The sequence below is a fragment of the Aythya marila genome (assembly GCF_965140915.1).
Source record: "Aythya marila genome assembly, chromosome: 3".
NCBI lineage: Eukaryota > Metazoa > Chordata > Aves > Anseriformes > Anatidae > Aythya > Aythya marila.
The window spans coordinates 13547991-13571703 of NC_139044.1; the positions used below are offsets into that span (position 1 = coordinate 13547991).

The following is a 23713-nucleotide window of genomic DNA, read 5'->3' on the forward strand; positions in this document are numbered from 1 at the left end:
TCCCCCTGAACCAGCTTGAAAAACGTGTGAGGCTCCCTGACATGTGACATAAACTCTTGACCCCACTGAAGTCAGAGAGATTTCACCCAAAACTGCAAACTGTCTCAGAGGCATTCGTAGCTCTGGCATTAGTCCAGAGCAAACAGAGATGGTCAGCAGAAATACTCTACAATTCTGCCACAGATGTAGCAGGAATGGGAAGAAGATCTACAAACCAAATAGATACCCTCCCAGAGAAACAAATGAAGAGGTCAATAATTTGGTCACTGCATCAATGGCTGCAGCAAAACGTGGGCCAGGCCTTGCTTCTTGGTGCACTCACATCATTCCAACAAATGTGTATTGTCTGGTTTGAGTAGCACTTGGGAAAATGCCATTTGAAAGCAGCTTTATCTCATGCCTTTGAGCTGCACTGTCAGATTCCCTTCATGTTGCCTCTACACTCGTGTATCATCCAGATAATGCTTGGCTCTGGAAATGCAGGTCTCACCCCAGGCATTTCATTGACAGCTATACTGTCTTCATGGAAAATGCTAGCTTTGAATTGGTGCAAATGAGGCTCTGCACACACAGTGACACCAGGTCTGGCTGCTATGCAGACTGATATATGTTCCTCATGTAATTTGGAGAGGTCATTTTGAAAAGGTTGGATTATGAGGGAGGTTCACTCCCACCTCTTTAAAGCTGTCTTACATGGCAACAGTCCAAAGTCACTGGAAACAAAAGCCATCCTTTGGTCCTTTCCACACTCCTCAGGAAGAAGAGAAGAAAAGTAAAGAGAGGCCACAGGGAAAAATACTTCAGCATGCCCAAGTGATGTGAGACCCAGGAACACTTCAGGAAGTCAAAGGGATGTTGCTGTTGTCAGGATTTAGGACTGTCCCAAGCCACCCCTTGCTCCATTTCCAATCACATTCCCAGTTGTCTTTCCAATTGGGTGATTAAAAGGAAGATGGAGACTCAACAGCACTGGAAAAGGTAATTTGGCTCCAACGCCTTTGGAGTACCAACAGATATGATTCTGTAAAGTCCTGAACCAGGACTGCTTACAATACCTTTGGGATTCTACAGCTGATATCTCCACCATCCCACGGACCTAAAGGCAGCTACGTTAGAGGCTCCCTCATCACCCACACCACCAAAGCGTTAGCACACCCAACAGCCTGGCTTCAGCCTGTGCCCTCTCCCATGCAATACCCAACCAGCAGTAAATAAGCACCATGGATGTTCCTGAGAGGCACAAAGGGCAGAACCATCTCGTTTGGGCACGTAAGAGACTTTAATGGTATGGACAGAGCTGATGTTGGACCATTCAGCTTGTGGATGACAAGGTGGATCCAGGCCTGCCTTGTTTACTAAACAGGACAGAGCAGGTGGTGTTTGCTTAGTCCTACCACGGATCTGAACATCTATCTGGCCAGTGCCTACCTGCTGCGCATCTAAACCAGTCTTGTAAGCCAATCTTGCAGATTCTGAGTGACACTTTCCCCTTGGGATGGGGGAGGAGAGAAAGAAAACATCTGAAATGAGGCAAGGACAAGACAGGAAACATCCTTCCTGCACAGAGCCCCTCCAGTAAGAGGGCTAATGCATTGCTCAAGGCATCCTCTCCGGGGCCCTGCCTAGCTGTTCAGCTTACATATGCCTCGGGGAAGGTCAGCAAAGAGAGATGGGGATGGCAGCATGCAATCAAGGAACACTGTCACTTTAATCCGTAGCTGGTTGGCTACCTTTCCAGAGCTTGACCCAATGTCTCAGCCCTGCAAGTGTGTGGTTTAATGGTGAGGAAATGGTGAGATTCTTGTGCCTTTCCATTATACTACCTTAATAGATAATAATAATAATAATAATAATAATAATAATAATAATAATAATAATAATATTAATAATAATAATAATAATAATAATAATAATAATGTGGCATTGATTTTTCTTTTCCAGGTGAAATTCCTGAGTGGCTGGCCATTAGGTTTAAATCAATAACACCTTGATTGCCAGTGCATTTTGATGCACAGCCAAAACAAGGTCAATGTCTGTCTGGGGAAACTGAGAAACTGTTGAGGTGCCCAGAGATTCTTCATCAATAAGAAAGCAGGATTAAGTGTTGCTAGCCACAAATGAAATCTCATGTCTTCACTGATAAAAGAGAACCTTTTCTGGGCTTTTCACTCCTGAACTACTGGATGAAGAGAGTTAAATCACACTTCCAAGGCCTTTGTTGCCTGCTGTTATCCTGGTGTTGGTAGGAGAATTAGACTTATGGTCTGGAATTCATTTCACCTACTCCAGGCATCTGACAATATTTCTTGGGAGAAGTTAATTGCAGTTATGCAAGGTGCATAGAACAGGCAGGCAGTCTCTCTGTAGAGTAACAGTACACCTGCAATCCACAGGTGAGACCCTTTCAGCTTAATATTAACTTTCAGATAAGTGAAGAAAGTGTTGTGAGTCCTCCAGGTTCATCTGGAGGAGCATGGAACAAGGGCACGTGGTTGTGAAAGATGCTTAGGGGCAAAAGACTCAGCCTGTACTCTGCCTGCAGGGACTCCTTGGAGGAGAGGCTTATCAGTCACCAGCCTTTCATTACGGGCTTTTCCTGGCCTGACCTGCTCCAGGCTCACATGTTCACATCTTACAGGCAGGTGCTAAAATGAAGAGTGCCCCAATTTCCAGGCCAACCTGCAGTCTGGAGGATCCCGGATGGCAGCGCGACTGAGCAGACATCCTCTGATAGACAACCTGAGGCAATCAGAGGATGTCTTCTCCGCAGGGAGCCAACACTCAAAGCAAAAAGAGAGCCACTCTCATTGTCTAGGACCTCAGCGAGGCCTCAAAATGATGCTGTCAGGAAAATGAAACTCATCAGAGCCCTTTAAATAAGAGAGCTGTTCAATCTGCTCCAAGATGCAGAGTTAATTTAACTGGTTTGATTCAGGTTTCATTTGTCTTCACACGGTTTGAATTTCTCCCCACAAATCACTCACTGGTGCTCAGGCTAACCAGAAATAATTCTGCACTTTCAGACTTGAGGCTGGAACCAGAAGGGAAAACCAAGTTCAAGCTATTGACAAATACTAGATCAAATTTCAATCTATTTTTTTCCTTGGGGATTAGAAATTTTTACCCAGGTCTCTGGTACTAAAAGTGGAGTTATTCATTATTTAAACCTTCATTTTTTCTCAATTTCTTGCTTTTATTTTTTTTTCCCTCTCTCCTTCTTTCTTATTTTAATAAGAAGCTGTAACCTGTGCCAGGATATCTCATCTGCAAAGCTGTGGTTTATTAAGCTATCACTTGTGTCACAGCAGAGCCCAGCTACGGTAACTGCAGTGAAGGCTGTGCTCTGCTGGGTGTTCTGCAGGCTCCTCTGATGACAGTGGCTGACAAACTAATTAAGCAAAGGGTGTCAGGCAGAAAAATGCAAGCTGCAGAGAGGGTAAGGAGAGAAAAACTAAACACCATGCCACAGGCTCTGTCAGACAGGGAGTGCCAGCTAGCTCTGATAGTGTCCACCATCCCAAAGCTCCTTCTTTCTTCTGTAACCCAGTGGATACTGTTGTCCTCTTGCCTCCATGGGGCTCTCCCCTCCATGCAGCTCTAGAACAGCCTCAGGTTGTTTCAGCCTTTGGCAGCCCCCTGCCAGGTGCCAAAAGATCTGTGTGAACAACCAGCTTTGTTACCTCTGGAAAATGAGACTAATACAGAAAAGCCCCAGACCTTTTTCCGCAACGGATCAGAAAGACATTTATCTGGGCAGAACCACAACTTCAAGGTCTTGCCTGGCCAGGAGAAACAGCATCAGCTCAAATATGACTCTGCACGAGCCTTTCCTGGATATAAGGACCAACCTTTTCCCCAAGAAGAGAGTCAAGCATGGGAAAATGAAGGTTGTACAGTCTTGGAGATTTTTAAGACCCAACTGGATGAAGATCTGAGAAACTAGTGACCCCAGAGTTAACCCTGCTTTGAGACAGAGGTAGGACTAGAGTCTACCTGTGTTTCCTTCAACCTGAGTTACCCTACTATCCAAATCTCCCTGTTCCTAGCAGATTCTCACCTGTATCCCCTGCTCCCAAGAAGACACCACTGCTCCCGCACCTTCCTGCTAACCCCTCAGTGACTCCAAACCTAGTTCCTGCGTGGCAAAAGGGACGATAACCACACTTTGCTGACCTGTGCCACCAGCAGAAACTGCTGCTGCCTCATGACTACTGAAGTCCACAAAGTTCTGTTGGGTTTGATGCTACTTCCTATGTTGCCCAACAGAGAAAGGAGAGGGTAGAAAGCTTTCTTTAAGAGCTGCAAATAGTGAGACCTGCAGCCTGATAAAAACCACATGGAGAGGTTTGAAGGCTACAGGTTTCCTAGTGCAATCTTTCAGGTGTGTGTTTTTTTGTTGTTGTTGTTGTTGTTTGCTTTTATTTATTTATTTATTTATTTATTTATTTGATGCATACTGCATAGGCTTCAACATCGTTTAAGGTATTTCCGACATCTAGAAATTACAGCAGCAGATACAGACTTTTTGCTTGAGAGAAATCACCATGGATCTGGAGAGCTGATACCAAAGTAAAATATTTAAGGAAAGGAAGGAAAAAAAAAAAAAAAAACCTTTTCCCCTTGTATTTTTCTTTATTGATTTAGCCAGGCTCATTATAATAGTTTTTGTTTTAAGGAAATGCTGCTACTTCAACAGCTGAAATTCCTTTTGACCTATTAAGTAAACTACAGGGAGTTTCATAAAGCTATGCAACTAACTCACACTGGGAGAATTAGGTATGCATGCATTAGTGATAGCTAAATGTTTAATTGCCAGCAGTAGAAGTAAAAAGACCTCCGTGCTATTTTAGTATTACCAATATGCAGCAAATCCACTGTGAGGCACAGGCCTGTCCTGCCCTAAAAAGGAGGGAGTCAGGGTGCAATGAGATGCCCAAGGTCACGTCAAACACAGTAGCAGAGCTGGAAATAAAATCCAGGTCTCTTGATTGCCTGTCCGGAGGTATATTTAAATGTGGAAACAATTACAATATGCATATTAGGTCTGCCTGAATAATTGATTGCTTGATTCAGCAGCTGAACCAAAGAACAGAGGGGAAACAGGTGGAATTACCTCGTGTTGGCCTAAAATGTAAAATGTTCCCCCTGCAAGAAAATATTTCTTTTCAAGCAGATGGGAGCCTCTGGTATTAGCCAAAATTAAATATAATGTTTCATTTATTTATTTTTAATCGAACTTGCTTTTAGTTCAATTTGCCTCAAGTTGTCTCCAATAAAAGATGACACATTCAGGCTTTTCTAGCCATCCTCCTTCCCGACCAGTTTTGACAGCCTCAACGATTTATTGAGCTCAGTCCAAATTCACAACTTTTTTTCATTCGATGACAGAACTGCACTTTCCAGCTAATAAATAACTGACCTGAATAACAGCACCTGGCTGTAATGTAAATAACCCTCTCTGTTGTGGAAGGCGCCAGTATAAAAATACCTTGCCATCTGCACAACTTATGACAATTACTTTGCAAAGTGAAAACAGTCAAAAATCAGGCTCTGTGCCTCTTTAAGCAAGAAATTCATTTCACCAAAGTAATCGGGGAAAGCTCAGTGTCAGAAAGCTATTATCAGCTACCGAACCACATCCGGACACATGAATGCTATGAATCAGTCTTTGACCAAGCAGCTGGCGAGTTCAGCGTGAACCTGTAAAAACCAGTGGACCCTGTCCTAACTCTGCACCTCCGCATGACCGGAGCCTCTTGCACACATGCCTGGTGCACACTCCTCTCACACCTCCTCCATCTCTCCTGGCTGCAAATCTGTAGCCTCCTCTCCGAGCCTGGCCATCCAGGAGCTTGCAGAGCAAAGGATACCTTTGTGCCAGCTTACATCGCTGGGTACTTTGCAGCACTGCTGCTCAGAGGTCCCCAGTACTGCAGAATGGGACCATCTGACAACCCCAAATCCATCCTCATGACACCCCTCTGAGCCACCCCCACACTACTTCACACTGGGCAGACTGAGGCATGAGGAGCGATTCCTGCTACAAAAGCCCTACCTCTCCCGACAGATGGCCAAGCTGACGTTTCCTCTCCTTCCAGCCATCCCATAAAGCTGTGTTGCAAACCTCCTCAATTAAGTCCAGCCCAATAAAGCTGACCTTCACGAGACCATAAGTAGAGCTACACGCAATAAATAACTCAGGTCACTACCTTCAGCAGAGTGGTCAGGCTGAAGGATCTGTTTGCCAACTCCAAGAGCAGAAAATTGTGCTGCCTTTTGCTTTCAAAGCAAGTGAATGCGGCTGTTCTCTGGGGTGTATAATTGCATTCTTAATTGTACTGAGTGCCCTCACTGAGAAAAACTTGATCCAGACAGAGTCCCATGACTTTCCTGCATGCAGTGGAGAGCACTCCCAGCCTCTGACCAAGAGTTGCTCTAGCCTGTGGGGAAAACTTCAGCTCAGACCCGCACTTATCATGCCAAGTTTGAGGCCAGAGCAATAGTTTTTGTGGATTTAACCATGATCCATGCTTTGAAGAGCGAAAACTTGCACACAGCTAACTACTTGTTTCACTGCGTGTCATCATTTACTTGACAGACAAGCCGTATCCTCAGGTGGAAAGATGCAATGCCTCCGTCCTCTTGATTCCTGCACCGCAGAATCTGGGTGGTTTCTGAGAGTCAATCTAGATCTAAAGATCTGGGTAAAAGTGAATCCCTGGAAGTCTTTATCCCTGGAAGTCTTTAAAAGACATTTAGATGTAGAGCTTAGGGATATGGTTTAGTGGGGACTGTTAGCGTTAGGTCAGAGGTTGGACTCGATGATCTTGAGGTCTCTTCCAACCTAGAAATTCTGTGATTCTGTGAATTACCGCAAAATATCTCTGCCTGATTTCAGTTTTGTGCCTGGTGTTGCAACAGAATTGAAATTCTCCAGCCTAGAATAAGCTACCTGATGCTCTGCCCTGCAGAAACCTGCAGCCAGGCGAAGTTCCCCTGCAGCAGGCAGCAGAGCATTTAAATGAAGCCAGAGTGTATGAACACAGGAATATCAGCATCATAGCATCCCCTGGCCCTCTTGGTCTGCTTGTGGGCTGAGTCTGGTGCCTCTCTTTGACCTAAAATCCCTGTAACCAGGCTGGTGCACAGACAGAAATACCCAGATGTGTGATGCTCTAAGCTAGGATTCAAGATCTTCCTAAGGAAGGAACAATAAATAAAGAGAGGACAGAACAGGGAAACAGCCTGGCGGTGTTGACTCGGTGCAAAATGAGGGTGTCCGCTTCTCCTGCCCCAAGAAAAGCACTTCAGGGTTGTAAGTCACTTTGTTAACAAAACGCTCCTGTGATACTGTAAAATTGCTAGTGCTGGTTCATCAGGGCGAGGATGATTAGATTAAGCAGCCACTGCTGGGGCAATAAAATCAGGCTTGCTTCATCAGGCTCTAGAAGAATTGCAGAGCCTGAAATATGCTGTGGGACAAAACCTTTACAGAAGTGATTTAGATATAGCAAGACTAGTAGCTGGAGGCAGATAGGACAAGCAGGGAAATGGTGAAAAATAGTATCAACGGGTGTACATTGACCTTTACAGACCTTTCTTAACCCCATATTCAACCGTCCCTGAAGAAATCAGAGTTGAAATGAAACATGGGGCCCATTAGACTCAGGACATTGCCAGAGCCTGAAGAAAAGCCCTACGTTGACTTTCCTCTTCCTCCTTCCTATATAGAAATAGGAAATTTCGATATGAGAGGCACAGGCATTCAGCTGGCAGCAGTTTCACGCAGCATTGCCTCCGTGATCCTGCAAGCCACATGCAGTGGGGAGAAGGGAGATTATTTTGCTGCAGAGAACACAAGAACAGGAGCAGAAAGGTGGGTGAATGGGCTGGAGACCATGCTCTGAGCACTGCATGCAGCAGGCTGCTGCTCTGAGAGATGTTTTGCAGGGGAACACTGAGCACAGCTGTCCTGCCCGACCTGATGCCAGGCAGGATATCTCATGGGACCTGGGATGGTCAGGGGACCCCTCAAGGAGCTGAACTCTTTGATTATCCCATGATTATCTTCCAATAAAGTTATCCAATTGCAAATGCAATATAAAAGACCTTCCTTATCCCCAGGGAGTTTTGAGGGGTCTGAGCTCTACTCAAAGCACATAAACCCACAGAAATCCCATTAAACCTCTGCTCAAATTCCAGCAACTTGATGTGAACGGTGAGTTTATTCTTCCTGTGCCTCAGTGAATTGCAGTCTCAGAGCTCGGTGACAGAAATAATTTACTGCATGGATTTGGGTGGATGGTTAATGAGGGAACTTTGCACATTCGGGTTTTATATAGATGCGGATACACAGATACACATTTGCAGTGATGCCATGTTTAAAATTGGGAGTGCTAAAGGCATGCATGGACTCACACCTCTCATGTACTGCACCACTATTTTAAAATGCAGTCTTTGCTGGTGCAACGAAAATAACCAAAATTCGTCATTGGTTCAATATTATGACATTAAACTCAAAGCTCTGAATCTTTTGCGCTATATTCATGGGTGGTATAAGTTGGTCCAGCTCCACCTGAATCCTCAGGGTTACTGACATTTACATCTGCTGAGCAGCATTTTGCTGTGATCTCATTGCTCAAAGTAGTTTCCAACTTCTACCAGAGAGAGAGTATTCAGAAATGTTTGTTTTGATAGCCAGAGGATGTGTATTCAGAGATGAGCAGATACACACTGACACACTTACACACACACACTACTCATTCAGTTTTGTCAAAATAAAGTCATTGAACATGCAGAGCATTTTCCTCATGTTTCAGTCTGCAATTCTTTTCCATTTTTTCCTCAATTCTGCTGTACAGTGACCTATAAAAAGTTGAGTCTCCAAAGTGAAGAAAACAAAATTTGAAAGTCCCAGTATGTAATCTGCAATCCTACTAACCAAACAACCTGTATTACAAATTCTTCTGGACAGAGACATTTATAGCTGACTTATAAATGTCTACAGATGCAAATTCATAGCAGAGACATGGACAAAAAACCTTGCCCAATTATGCTGGCACTTTTTCTCTAATACTATCCTTAGAAGCCAAGGCATTTTAAATACTGCAAGCGGTGTTCATCAAGTTAAACGTGTCGTGGTGGTGCCCATGCACACCAGTACCGCATTACATCTGCATTTGTATAACGAAGAGCCTCCCTGAGCGTGTGAGATTTATTCCAGAGCATACGGTAGCAGCAATGTGAGATGTCTGCTTGCCCACTTAATAAGAGGAAACTTCTTTAATTCTTACAAATGCATTCATCTTACATGCACCCTGACACGACCTGTAGTTACCAAACTACCAATAAAATGTCACCTTGGCCAGTAAAATGAGAAGTGGTTTATTCTTTGGAGAGAAGTAATTTGAAACTAATATGAAGAGCATCTAAATGCAGCTTCTTTGAAGATGATAGCTCATTAACTATAATTAAGAGCAAGTCATTTAAATACATGAATGTAGAAAAATGCATTCTCTTCTCTGGCTGCATTTTTATAATACACAATAATTCCCCTGAAAATACCAGTTAACTCATCTTCTTGTGTTTAAGAATATCAAAGCATCTTTTAATTGTTGTTAATGCCCTGTTTGTGAGGGATTAATATCTAATTATTTGTGATTTGAGTATTTAATCTCCCTGGAAGTTTAGATTTATTTATTTTTGACATCCTTCTCATTACATGCTGAGGCTGCAGCCTTCCCTCCGGTTATTTTGAAGACACAGTTCAACAGATTGTTCTCCAGAGCAACTCCTGCCACTAGGTAGCTCCATGGTTTTTAGGGGGGAAAAAGCCACCACCACTGCTGGTCCCAGACAGACCCTTGCACCTCTCCTCCTGCGCTGCATTTTGGACCGAGGAGCGCTACCAGCCCTGTTCCAGGAAGGCTTGCCCTTCTGCACCGCCAGTTCCAGAAAGGTCTCAAAGCATTTTTGCCAGCCTGTGCCTACCGAAAGGTCCTCCTTGATTCCTTGTGGGATGCTTTCGGGGTACCTACCCCAGAAGGAAGGAGCAGGCATGGGTTACTTACCCAAGGTCACCCCACTACACAGCAGGGATCGTTCCTGCCTCCTCGCCTCTAACCATCCCTCTCTCCAACTTAGCCGCCACTGCCTGCAAACTACAAGGCTGGGAAGGAAAAGAAATTCAACCCAGCGACTCTGGAACGGGGTGCTGAGGCAGGAGGGCAGCTGAGGCAGGCAGCCCAGCCTCCCGCAGCCTGCCCCGGCTCAGGCTGTGCCCCGGGGCTGCGCACCCCGCGCCCCCCTCTCCCCATCCCGGGGCGCAGGGGAGGGGAAGATGCTCCGCCACGGGGAGCAGGAGGGGGTTCCTCCTGGGGAAAGGGAAAAGGAGGGGATCCCACGCACAGTTTCCCTTCCAGAAAACTCGCCAGTGCTCCCACGGCCCTGGGAACAGCCCGATCCCTCCCCTGACCCCCTCCAGGCGCTTCGTGCCGGACCGGCCATGCAGATTTCGGCTCTCCAGCGGGGCACCGGGGCAGCACCGGGCCGGGCCCCCCCCAGCTGTCTGCGGGGGACAGGATCCCAACCACCCCGGCTCGGTGGGGGTCCCCCTCACCCCGGGGCTCCCCCCGGGGACTCTCCGCCTCGGCGGCTGCGGGAAGCACCGTGCCCCCCGCCCTCTCTCGGCGCCCCCTCCCAGGGGGCTGGGGATGCGGAGATGCGGCGCATCGCTCCCCGGGGAGCCGGGGGGGTCACTCACCTCCCTGCAAGGTGACCCGCAGCGCGATCCGCCCGTCGGGGGCTGCAGGAGGGGCTCCGGGCTTCCCCGGGCCGCCGGAGGCTCAGCGGCCGGGAGAGGAGCCCGGCAGCATCCCGGCGGCTGGGGGGGGGAACGGAGGGGGGCACCGGGGGACCGGGGAGGGGAGGGAACGGGGAGAGGGGAGCCGGGGGTCGGGCAGGGCGAGCGGCCGGAGGGGCTGCGCCGCCTGCACCGCCGGGCTGCACTGTGCGCTCAACTCGCGGGGAGGAGGAGGAGGAGGTGGAGGAGAAGGAGGAGGAGGAGGAGGAGGAGGGAGGGAGGCGGAGGGAGGCAGGAGAACCAGCCCTGCGTGGCAGCGCGGCCAACTTTGCTCCTGCAGCAGGAGCAGCATCGCAACCCCCCCCCCCCCACCCCCTCGGTGTCCCTCCAGGGGGAAAGGCAAAACGTTTCGCTGTCTGTCCCCCATCTCCTCCTCCTCCTCCTCCTCCCGGGGCCTTCCTCCCAGCCAGGGGGGCTCTGCTGCTCCTCACCCAGCGCCCCAATTCCCACCAGGCACCCCCCTGCACCCCCCTTGCCCTGCCGCAGAGGCACCCCAGCACTGCTCCTCCAGGGGCACGGGCACCTGCGGGCCCCGAGATGGACACACAAACTCCCCGAGAAGCTGAGGAAGGCTCCAGCAGGTCTGAAGAACTTTATTTATTTGCTTGATTTTTTTTTTTTTTTAGTATCGTGACAAGCACACTGGGCTGCCTGCTGCAGTGTTGAGGGGGTGTTCCCTGCTTTCCTAATAACCATAAATAATATGGGAAAGCAGGGTTCATTCATTCCTCTTCCCATCCCCAGCAGGCCTGCTAGCCAAGTCATTTGCCTAAAAGCTTCTCTGTCACCACTTTTCTAGATGCTTCAACATCTATGGCTTAAAATGCTGTTGGAAGATCACATGCCCAGTTTAGATCACTGCTGTCCTTTGCTGCCGCAGGGAGAGACACGAGGCCTTATATACCCAGTGTGTTTTTGATGTATCCACCTCTCTGCTTGGGGTAAGGCTGTTTTCTCTCTTTTTTTGCCTACTGCTTGTTACTCAGACTCTCAGAATAACCTATGCCAAATCTTTGCTGAAGGAGGATGTTCAAGATTTAAAATACAAGCTAAACAACTTGTGCCTGTCTTGGGGATTTTCAGCAGAAAATCCCTCCACCCCTATTTCCCCCTCTCCCACCATATTTTAGTTCTCATTGGGCTACTCTTCAACATGAGCAAATACTTTCCCTTCCTCTCAGACCAATGGAACCCCTGGGATATTTCATCTTCATCCCCAAAAAACAGATAGAAACTCAAAACCTTGTATCTTCTGGAAAAAACAAAACAAAACAAAACAAAAATCAGAATAGTATTTGAACATTCAAAAGTATCCGAACATATTTTCTGATTATTATTGTTATTAATTTTACTTTCCCTAAGAATAGCTTTTGTGGTTTGATTGATTTAATTCAATAACAGCAGTAAGTGATACTTTCCCACAGGAGATATCCCTTTCAGAAGAGCTTGGTTTCCCTGGTGGAAACCAAAAAGAAGAGGTCCTGGAACACCTTTTCCAGGCAGTGCTACAAAACTCTGTAGCTGAAATGCTGGTAACATTTGGGATCCAGTCTTACACAGGGGACACCCTCATTTACATTGTTGCCACCAGTGTTTAAAAATATATATATAAATTTCCTTGAAGTATGGGCCCAGATTAGGCAGCATCTTCCTCCACCTGCATGGGAAGAGTTGTGCTATGGCAAGGTGGCACTGCCACCAGACCCTGCACTCCTTTTACTTCCATGCTCAGCTCCACGTGTCCTTGGGCAAGCCATTCACCCTCTCAAAGGTTTTGGCAGCTACATTAGAGATGGGTTTGTGCCCACAGATGTGAGTGTGTGGGGTGTGCACAGCTCTGATGTGATGTCTCAGAGCCTGGATATAATTTGTCTCTGTGCTGCAGCCCTGGACGCAGCACAGATAATGTGAGATAAGCCAGGCGTGGCTTCCCCTATGTCAGCTCCATCATCAGCTTTCCCTGAAATACAAAAAAACTCAGAAACTCACTGTCCACTTGCTATCACATTGCTAGCAGGAATCAGCATCTGGTAGATGAGAAACCTCCCTTCTAGTTGGCAGGTTGGCCCAGAACACGGAGCGGTTTGTGTCCTTCCAAACCCTCACTGCATTTTCAGTATATCCGAGCGGTACTCACAAAAAGATTTTTCTATCTAAAATTCTGGTCCCTTGTTCACTCCTGACATCCTCTGGACTTCAGGGAGGTTTTGTGCTTTAGTGAAAGGAGTATCTTCCTTACTGTAATAGGCACTGGGAGAGGATAAATACGCAATAAATAGAATAAAAATAATCCCAAATTCTGATTACCCTGATTCTCCAAAGTGCTTTTCACCTTTCCTTTCTCAGAAAAGGAATCCTGCAAGCCACATTCATTAAGCCTTAACTGAGTAAGACTTTTAGGAAAAAGACTGTCTTTCTGTTCTGCTTGTACAGGAACAAAACTGTAGGGGTGCTGGCTTGCAACCAAATGCCTTCTAGCTGCTACAGTGCAAATTCTTATCATCATGCGTTACTGCTACTGATTGGAGCTATCAGCTGGCTTGGATGGCTGGTGAATTCCTGGCAATACACTGTTTCTTAGTGACTGGGGGAAAAGTGGCAAGATTTCCAAAAAGGCTTGTTAAATTTTTCCTTGGAGGAAAAAAAAATATTTGTTTACACAGAATGGAGCATGGAAAGGATTGTTGAGTCCAATTTTCTGTCTTTCAAGAAACTACATCCTGTGATCTTGTTTGGTTCCTTCTGACACTTCCAAAATGAAGTGTTTTTCATGCTGTTATCAAGGTAAGGTTTATTGACAACAGGGAAGTCATTTTCACAATTCCTCCACCTCTCCCATTCTTCCTGCACCAAAAGATATGTGCTCTTCTTTCAGTTCAGGAAAACCACAGGTCTTTGTGTCAAAGAGGAAATTAAGCCTAAATTGCTTTATTTGAGTTTTGCAGCAGAACCAACTATTGAAGCAATCACAACTCAACAACCACGGTAGTTGTAACTACTGCTACAGACCAGGAGACCAGGACATACTTCAGCATCTGTTGTCTCGTCAACATATTCTCTTGCCCAAAACCACTAAGGAAGGAGTTTGCAGGTACTCTAAAATGTGTTGATCATAACAAATCCCTATTTGCACTAAGCTTGCCATAAATTGACCTATTCCTGACACTGGAAAGCTAGTGACTATGCCCAACCTGATTTTGATATCTGCAGCTCTCAGTGTTCATTTGGTACCCTGCAGATTGACACCACACCTTGCATTGCTCTTGCCACTTTTGGAGAAGAGTTTTCAAAGACCAATAGAAGGGGGCAGCTTGTAGTGAGGTGAAATGAAGCTCAATAGTTTGTGATTTGGGGGTTTCCAATCAGGTCTAACAATATTGCTTTCGACACCAGCATTTTTACACCTGGTGAACATGCACAATTTCTCCATAATGCATTGTGCCAGCAAGTTTGATAGCTACTTGGTAAGTGCTATGAGTGGGGAAAAACTGGAAAGATACAGTGGAATCAGTGGAAGCACCCTGAGTAACACCACTTAAAGCAGGAGTCCCTGGCTGGAGAACCACACAGTCCTGATCAACTGCTTCGTTTTTGCTCCTCCAGATCCTCTGCACCACTGTTAGCAGTCACTCTGTGAGAACACTTGGAGACAAAGATGCTCCAAAAGCCTCCTGGCCAAAAAACACTGCAGAGGCATCCCAGTGTGGGCGCAAGAGAGGGTTCATGTCTGGAAACCATGTGACAAATGCTGTAGGATATGATGGCGAGTTTTCTGGTAGATGTGAAGCATCTTTATATGATACATCTGTTGATGTGTTAAAACACTCATGGGAGCTGTTGGGAGAAATGTTAAGCTGTTGTCCCCAGCTGTCCAAGAAAATTCTGAAGGTCTCCTGTGTGGTGTACACCTCTGTAGGCCAAGGACACCCTGAGTAGGGAAGTGGAAAGACAAAGACCTGCAAGTGCATCCCTGGGCTCTGGAAAGAGCAGCAGCACCACCTACCACCAAAGGAGAAAGGGAGGATAAAGTGCTGCTCCTGCTCACTTTTTGTTTGCTTGTTTGTTTGTTATTGTGTTTTTTTTTTTTTACACACACACACACAACAACAACAACAACAAAATTACAAGATTGCAAGAATTGTCCATCATTTAGAGGATGTATTTTGGCTGTAGGAAGCTGCTTAGAAGTTTGCAGGGTCTTTGGTTTGCAGAGCTGCTCAGTAAGGGTTTTGCCTCTCCAAAATCCTGACACCATAAGTTCTGTGGGGTCTGAACCACATTTCAGCTGATTATAATTCAGAGTGATGGTATGAAACAATCAGTAAGTAGCCCAAAATCTTTAATCTGTTCCTGCCAAAGGCAACAAGATTCTTTCCATTTAATTGGATCAAACCCCAGAGGTGTAGCCAAGAGTGCTTTTAACTTTCTGAGAAAGAAAAAAAAGGTAAGCTGAAATGGCTGAGGTACGTGGGTGCTGAAGGTTATGTTGGATTGTTTGATTGTAGTTCTGGAACCAAAATAAATGTGAAAGCTTGGGCTGGACATTTTTTTTCTTCTTATGTATTTATGGCAATAAGAAAAGTAATTTATTTATATTTTTGACTGTATGAACAACATAACTTAGCTAAAAATCAAATATTTCATTGATTTGACCTCTTTACTTCTTTTAAGACTGGACATGCACGCTTCTTTGCCACAGAGGAAGAATCTAACCACAATCACTGCCAATCTTTGTCTAACTTGCACCAAGAAAATTTGCCTGTTGGATACCATCCGCTAAGAAGATGAAGCAAACTGTGTGCAGGACTTTGCCTCTGGTACTAAATTAATTCAGGAGGACCTTTTAGCTTGAGTGAGACAGAACCATCCTTTCACATACACAAGTCTGTGGCAGAGTTTGTATTTATCTCCTTCTCTCTTGGACAAGCTACACGAATTCAACTAAAGTGGCCTAGTTTCTGAGATGTCCAGGAGCTAAGAGACTCAGAAGCTCATAAAAAAACACACTGCTTTTATTTTGCCATCTGTGCCTCGTCCCACTACAAGTAGTTCTCATGTTTGAACTTTCTGGAGCTCTTCCAGAAAGCCTTACAGCAAGTACTGGCACCAACATTTCCCTATTCATAAGACAGCTCCTTGACCAGGAAGGACGGCTCCGAAGGAGAGGGGATTGTAACATTTCTGTGCCTTCTTGCATTGCTGGCCTTCTGAGATAGATGAGAAAGGCATAGGTTAGTGCTAATTGAGATGTGGCCATCTGTCAGACAGGAAACATGCCAAGGCCACCTTTTGATTGTTATGTGGGAAGGAACCAGTCTTTGGTGAAAATATTTAAGTGCTACAAACCTTGAAAAGAGTCAGAAATATAACTGAGATGAGAAATGTTCCCCTTGGATATGATTAGGGGTCTCCTGAGTTCAGCATCTCACATTAAAATGCCTTTTTATCCACTGTGAAACTGTAGCACAACTGCTTTATTTTAGGTCAGACACTTCTTTGGAGCTGACTGCCATGAAAACGGACCTATTATTTATTTTACGGTATTTCCCAGGCTCTCTGTATGTAAGGACATGTATATAAACATGTTAAAAGGCAGTCCTTTCCCCAAACATCTGATACTTCAAGTAGTTGGGACAGAAAAAGAGGGCACTACCTAGACCCACTGGAGCATTGGCACCTAGATATATAAAAACATTCTAATGTCTAACTAGGCAGACAAAATAAAAATAAAAAAGGAAAATAAAAAAGGATAAAAACATAAAATAAAATAATAAAAAATTAAATTAAATTAAATTAAAATACTGAATATCACACTGTGTTGGTTTAGCCCCTTTAAGAGAGATGTCCAGGCCTGTGGAGAAGCCCCCTGTCATCCAGGCAGAGTCAATGCACTCATCAGGGACATCCAGGAGAGCAATACCTCTTTGGAGAAGTGGCTTTATGGAGCTGAGCCATTATGGAGCTGAGCTGAACCTGTGGGTCTGATTTCAACCTTGGGAACTGTGAATTATGGATGCCTGAATTTAATAATTAATTTAAAATACTAATTTAATTGTTCTTTTTCTTGATGCCTGAAGCCTATATGGCATGGATGAAACCCTACACCTCAGAAACTTTGACAGCAGATTTGCACAAAGAACACCATGGTTTCCAAATTCTCCATTCGCCTGCAGATTTAACCTAGTCAGTTCCTGTCCTGTAACATGCTTTGGTGAGAAACACGAGTAATGACTGAGTGAGAAGCTGTTGGAAGTAGCAGATAGCCCTGTGAGAAATGACCAGGTTTCACAGTTCATGGGGGAGTTACATGAGAGAAAGCAGTGCTTTGCAGATAACTGACAGGGAGCACCGGGGACATCTTGAGGAAAAGAGCCTTGCAAAGGCAGCAGAGTCCAGGTCACCAGATCAGAAATACAAGGTGAGGCCAAGAGAACCTCCTTGATAACATCAGAATTTGGGGCATGGATGAAACAAAAATGGGACCAAAGGTGAAAAAGTGTTTAATGATAGACTGATGATCTGAGAGAAGACTGGGGTGAAGAAAGGGTTTCTACAGGGTGGGTGGCAGAAGTGCAAAGATGGTAAAATGGAGAGAAGGGGTGATGAAAGGGCCCTGTTGTGAACAAGCAAGTGGCTGGTCAGTATGCTTATCTAGCAGTAACCCCTGCCGAATCACCAGAATCTGTTCTACTGTCTTATTAAATTTTATTGCAGAGTATTTCCAGTGTGATATGGCTCTCTGTCTTCTGCACGTGTGTATGTCGGGACATATGGGGCTAGCTCTTGCATGGGCTGAGTATTTAGAGCTGTTTAGCTAACTCCTATCATGATCAGCTGAAAAGGGGAGCAGGATCAGACCATCTCAGGAGTTCCTGTCTATGTAATAACTGTTACTCAGCCTTGCTACTGATGGGATACACAAATGGGAGAAGGAGCAACCACATCCAGTAGACTGAAATAGAAGAAATCTCCTGGCTCTTAGAGGCCACCAAGTTCAGCTGTAGTTGACAAGGAAGGAGAAGATGCCCAGGTCTCTTAATCCACTGAATCTGGCCACTCCTTTACAAGGTACATTCATGCTTCTGAGGACCATGATTTCATCATCCCAGGCCTAATCCAACTGAGAAACTTTGCATTTCAGCTGTTATATGTAGAGTCAAATGAGGAGAAGAGTGACACTGATATGAAAACTTGTGGAAGGGCAAACTTGAGGAGGCAGGACTAAATAAGAGGACATTATGGTTCGTAAGCGTTGCAGATGTGGAGAGATGGCTTGAATACTCCTTAATGAATGGTCCCCCAAACATTTCACTAGATTCACTAAAGGAAGTAATCCATCTGGCTGATAAATATCTACTTGCCAGGAATGCTCATTGAGTTATCTGATGCCACCTTAAAATGCAGGGGGAATATAAATTTAACTTGGTCATTAATTTCCATGTGCTTACCTGTCTTTTATGTATGAGGAAGGTTTTTTTCCTGCCTTGGAGTAACTGATAAAAGAATGAACAGATTGTTCACAAAGAAAATGTCTTAACAAAAACCCCAGAGGTACTCTGCAATTTTCTGCTGGCCCTGTACAGTGCAGAAAGACTAGGAGAAACTCACCCATATGCTGTGTTCAGACTGCCATAGCTCACTGCTTGCCTCACGTGGCACCCTGCTTGGACTTTGGGGATACTTTTGAGGTGTGCATACTCCAATTGTCCTAAGCTAGCCAGTACTTTGATGCTCAAGACAATTGTGGGTGGGTTGGGATGTGAACAGGGGACTTCCTCAGGAAGTCTGGTCCCTCAGAGATCCCTCTTATTCCAGGGAAAAAAAAAAAAAAAAAAAAAAAAAAAAAAGTCAATTTTTTGGCCCCTGTTCTTCCTGTTCATGAGAGGAAGTCTGGAGCCCAAACTGCTTATCCTTTTCACCTTGCTTGTCGGTGCCTCAAAATCAGATCATTTTGTCCTCACAACAGTGAGAGGATCACCTATATCTTATGGCTCTCTGTTGATCGCTCTGCACAATCTTATGGGCAAGTGGAGCTCCCAAAAGAGATCTATAATGGAAAAGGAACACATTTTCCATGTAAATACTATTTTAAAGGTAGTCAGGGACAGATCAGGCCTTCCTTTGGTGTTCAAGGAAAAACTCCCAACTGAAATCAATGAGGGGCTGTGCTTCCAAATTAATTGCACGCTTCTGTCCTTAGCATCTGGGCATGGAATCAAAAGTGATGAGCCAACAAAGCAGCACTGAACTGCTCCTGTGAACAGTCACCATCAATAATGAGAAATACTAGGAGAAGTGCTCTTTGAAATTCAAATCACAACAAGCATCATTTAAAAGTGAACTCAGGAGAAGCAGAAATACCATGCACCACACATTAATTGTCATGCATGTGACAAAATCTTCTGTATTGCTGTTACTTAGCAGCATTAAATTTATTCTCATATTATTAATGCCATACCTGGGATGAAGTAATTAAACTGGCAGCCCATTTCTTCTGAACTAGAGGCCAGATCTTCATATGGTGTAAATCAGAATAGCTCCACTGCAGAGACACGGATTTACAACCAGTCGGGGAACCAAGCCATTGTTTCTAAAAAGGGAGAGTTGAAAACGAAATCAAAACAGTCATCACTCTATGTCATCCCTTCAGCCCCAGAATAAAGGTAAGTGGGACTTTAGCCCCACATGGGGCTAAAGTCCCATCTGAGCTGCACCTGCTTCCAAAGCATACTGCAAGTAAGCCCAAAACTCCTCCAAGCACAGTTAACAAATTAAATTTGGAAAGTTAAATATTTAATAACAAAATACTCACTTCTTCCAAATAGGCACACTTAGTAGCGATTATATCTTATTCCCTTTATAACTGAACTCATCAGAAATATCCACAGATCTGTTTTGACAGAAATGTTGTGTTATGTGTACAGGAAAAGAGCCAATGTAGTGTTCATTACCCTATTCTTCTCTTTCAAGACTTCTAGCTACAGCCCGTCTTCTAGCCTGGCTCTCAACGTGCTCATACCTCCATGACAGCAAGACAGCTCCACCTGCATCCATATCACCTCTCAAATCATGACCCCAAATGGCACGCCTGGCCCATGGACAGAAGTAGCCAAGTGGACAGCTGCAGTGAGAGCACAGTCCTTTCAAATGGGCGGTGTCCTGGTGAGAAACACATCATATATAAAGTTTGGACTGTGCCCTCCTTTCCTATATGTGCAGCGTATAAAAGATGCCTATAGGTAGCCACATGGAAGAAAACAGGAACTAGAGGTAGGTTAGAGAAAAATTATGCTCAAAAAGCAACACAGGAGTAAGAGAAGGTAGGTTTTAACACATAATTAGGTCAATTTCCAACTATCATAACTAACATTAAATGAAGATATGAAGTGCCAAGGTTCAAAACAAACAAGGAAGTGTTCTCCATACAACAGATCTGTGGAGCATCTCGCTGAAAGATGCTGTGGATGTGACAGCTTACACAGGTGCAGGAAGAGACGGGATAGGTCTATGGAAGAGGTTCAGTGAGGGATATTGGATAGATAAAGATTACATCTGGTTTGGAAAAGCCTGGAGCTGCAAAGGGCTGGATGCATGGGTATGTTTTAGAAGTACTACCATATTTGCTATGTTGCACCTTTCCCTCAGTATCTGTTTTTTAACATTACTGGATAAAGACAGCCCTTTGGTCTGATCCAAGGTGGCTGTTCTTAAGTTTCCATGGCATCCTAACTTGCAGAGGTACCAGGCATACGTTGTCTTACTGCATGGGCACAAAAAATGCCGACAGATGATTTTTTAAACCTCTTTTTGCATTTCTAAGGTAGAATTTTCAGAGCGCTATATGCTCTTCTTTATTCAAGGCTGAGTTTTAAAGGCACCATCTGGCCCTTAATTAAAAATGGTAAAATAAAATTTTCCATTAAAATTGCTTTTCAGCATAAATAGTTTGAGATTATGCTTTTTTTTTTTTTATCTTTTCAGCAAGTTTTTGATTTCCTTGAGAACTTTTGTTTATTAAAAGGAAAATTGAACCCCTCTCCACAATATACAGGTGTTCCAACATTTTACATTCCCTTTAACAGAAACCTGAGGTGATCAAGGTTTGGGGATATTTTTGGAAGAAACATTACAGTTTCAGGGTTCTTCTATAGTGAATAGTGAGTGCAAAGAGATATTAATGCAAATTAAAACAACCTATTCGTTCAGCTTAAAGATGCAATCCAGGTAGGACAGTTTTCTTTTCTTTCTTTTTTTTCTGTCTAAAACAAGGAAGCTATAGAAATACCATGCCTTAGATGTTTGTTCAAGATTTCCCATTGATCTGAGCAGTGCTGGTACCCAGATCTCTTAGACAGTTTTGATATTCATCCCCAAGCATTTTGACCTATATAAAAACAGCAGAACTGTATGGATCCTTAGTGTACTAGAAAAAAAAAAAAAAAAAAATGTCCTGGATTTGCCTTGCACACTTCTGCTCCAAAATAGCAACTTCTACCTACATTTATGGAGACAACCAATTAAAGATACTTTGGATGGATAATGCAGTACTCCTGAACTCCAATGTCTGGGTCTTTGGAGCTAGATCACTGGAAATCTTTTTCTTTTTTTCTTCCTTCTGCTTGTGTTTCTGACAAAATACCAAATATGTTATACAAATCTGTATGGGTGCCTTGTAAATTTTGCTTTGCTTGATTAGTGCAGACTCTTCTTCACAAAATAAGTTATCTCCATTAAATGTGTCTTGCTTGCAAGCAGTTAGTCTGCCAGATTTATCCATCTCTTATGATCTACCTGTTCTATAAATTTCTGGAATCACTGGGACAATAGCACTCCCCTTCTTTAAATTTCTGTGCAATGCTTACCAGAAGGGAGGCAGGAAGACTTTAAACTTTGAGATTTATAGCTGCCATTGCTTCATAAATAATGAATCATAATAATATACAAACACTGACTTAATTTTTTTTTTAGTCCAGAAATCTCCCTTACTCCAGGGAAATGCAGAGCAGGCTCCCGTAAGGAAGTTTTCTACTAATCAGCAAGAGAAATACTTACAGCAGACTATGCTGAGCATACAAAATGCAGAAATCAGCACAGTCTGCTCAGGACAGTTGACAAAATAGAACTACTGAATCCTAATTGGTATGTACAACCACAGCTGTAACCTCAGAGCTGGCCAGTCTAAACTTCCTGGGACCTGCTATGTCTACCATTTTAAGCTATTGCAATTTCCACCTACAACATACCTCCAAGCAAATCAAGGCAGTATACATTCTTCATGTAGAACAGCTTCAGATTGAGTGAATTGGCATGGCTGATCAGATTAGGCTGATTTTCTTCAGGCAATACACTAATGATTCCATGGTCTATGACTCTATCCTATAACAATTGTTTTTTTTTAAAGCATAAATCGTAAGAAAAAATGGCTTTACGTATACAACAGAAACAGAAATATGATTATATTCTCATTGCCCCACATGCCAAAGGATTTGGATGCAGCCTGCAATTATAGGTAAATTTATAAGACTATATCTTTTCTCCATCTCTCTTCTCTGCCTGAACACCTCATCTCCCATCATTATCATGACCTCATGTCCTTCGGGAGACACACGAGGAATTTCAGTGGGATGATTCTCTGGGATGCACTGGAAACAAAACTGTATCATTTTGGGGTCTGACTAAAAAAAGTGGGGTGAGAAGGTATTCAAGCACTTTGTAAAAATCCTGAGGAAATCCTTATCTTTCATTCCTGTGAACATCCAAAATGTCAAGAAAAAATTTCACTCAAAAGTCAGATGTAAAAAATGTTGAAGTGTTCACACTTTGATGAAATGTATGCCTGTGGTGCATGTGAGAGAGCCTTTCTCCTCCCACCGCTCTTTTGCTGCTAGAGAATCTCACTCCTTGGCTTCTTCAAACATGAGTTTTCCAAGGATCTCAAGTACCAGCTGGAGTATTCTCCAAAAATCACTCACTAGCACTCCTTGTTGATACGGACAGCCTTTTCCCCGTTGAGACCACTGGTAAAGTAGGATTACAATGATCTTTAATTCACTTGGACACTGGAGATCTGCAGCTTGTTCCACGATGACCCTTGAACATAGTTTTGTTTCAGATGTAGTCATTTGGGGAGACAAATTGTCATCTGCAAGACAGAGAAGGGTGACCACAAAACCTCTGCCACTGGTTAGAACATCTGTTTGGGTTGATGCTGCTGATAAACTTTGGAGATGTGAAAGCAGAGCTGGGCATACACAAGTGTGTACCATCCGGAAATGCAAGCTGCTATAGGATCGACACTTCAAATTCCTCAAGTCTTCCTGTCTGGTTTGCAGTCTGTGTGAAGCAAAGTTATGCTGCTTTAAAGCCAGCTGATACTCTTAGTAACCTCTGTGGTGTGTCTCCAGCCTAACCCAGCTGCTCCTCTGGCATTTCCATGTCTTGGAAATAATCAAAACATAATCACACTGGGAGGATAACATCTGATACATCACCATGTGTGCTGCCCCACTGCAGCATGTGTTCTTGTTGTGGTTCCGCTCGAGTGGGCAGCCGAGCTCCACCACAGCCGCTCTCTCACTCCCCCTCCTCAAAGAGGAATGGGGAGAAAATATGTGAAAAGGGCTCAAGGACTGAGATAAGGACGAGAAAATCACGCAATAATTATTGTAACGGGCAAAACAGACTCGGCATAAGGAGATAGTAAGATTTATTGCCTACAACTAACAAGCAAGAGAAGTGAGAAAACAAAGGAAAAAAAACAAAAGCACCTTCCCCCCCCATCCACCCTTTTCCACCTCCTCCCCCCGAGCGGCGCAGGGGAACGGGGAATGGGGGTTATGGTCAGTCTACAGC

At 44.4% G+C, this 23713-nt stretch overlaps 1 protein-coding gene across 2 annotated transcripts in view; it reads right to left on the reverse strand.

Annotated features, from left to right (window-relative positions):
• SYNDIG1 (synapse differentiation inducing 1) overlaps nucleotides 1–10897 on the reverse strand; it is a 68943-nt gene extending 58046 nt beyond the window's left edge. For both annotated transcript variants that reach the window (XR_014317113.1, XM_082755942.1), the window contains exon 1: nucleotides 10763–10897. The gene's annotated coding sequence lies outside the window, so the exon portion shown is untranslated. The remainder of the gene's footprint in view (nucleotides 1–10762) is intronic.
• Between the last annotated feature and the right edge of the window lie 12816 nt (nucleotides 10898–23713).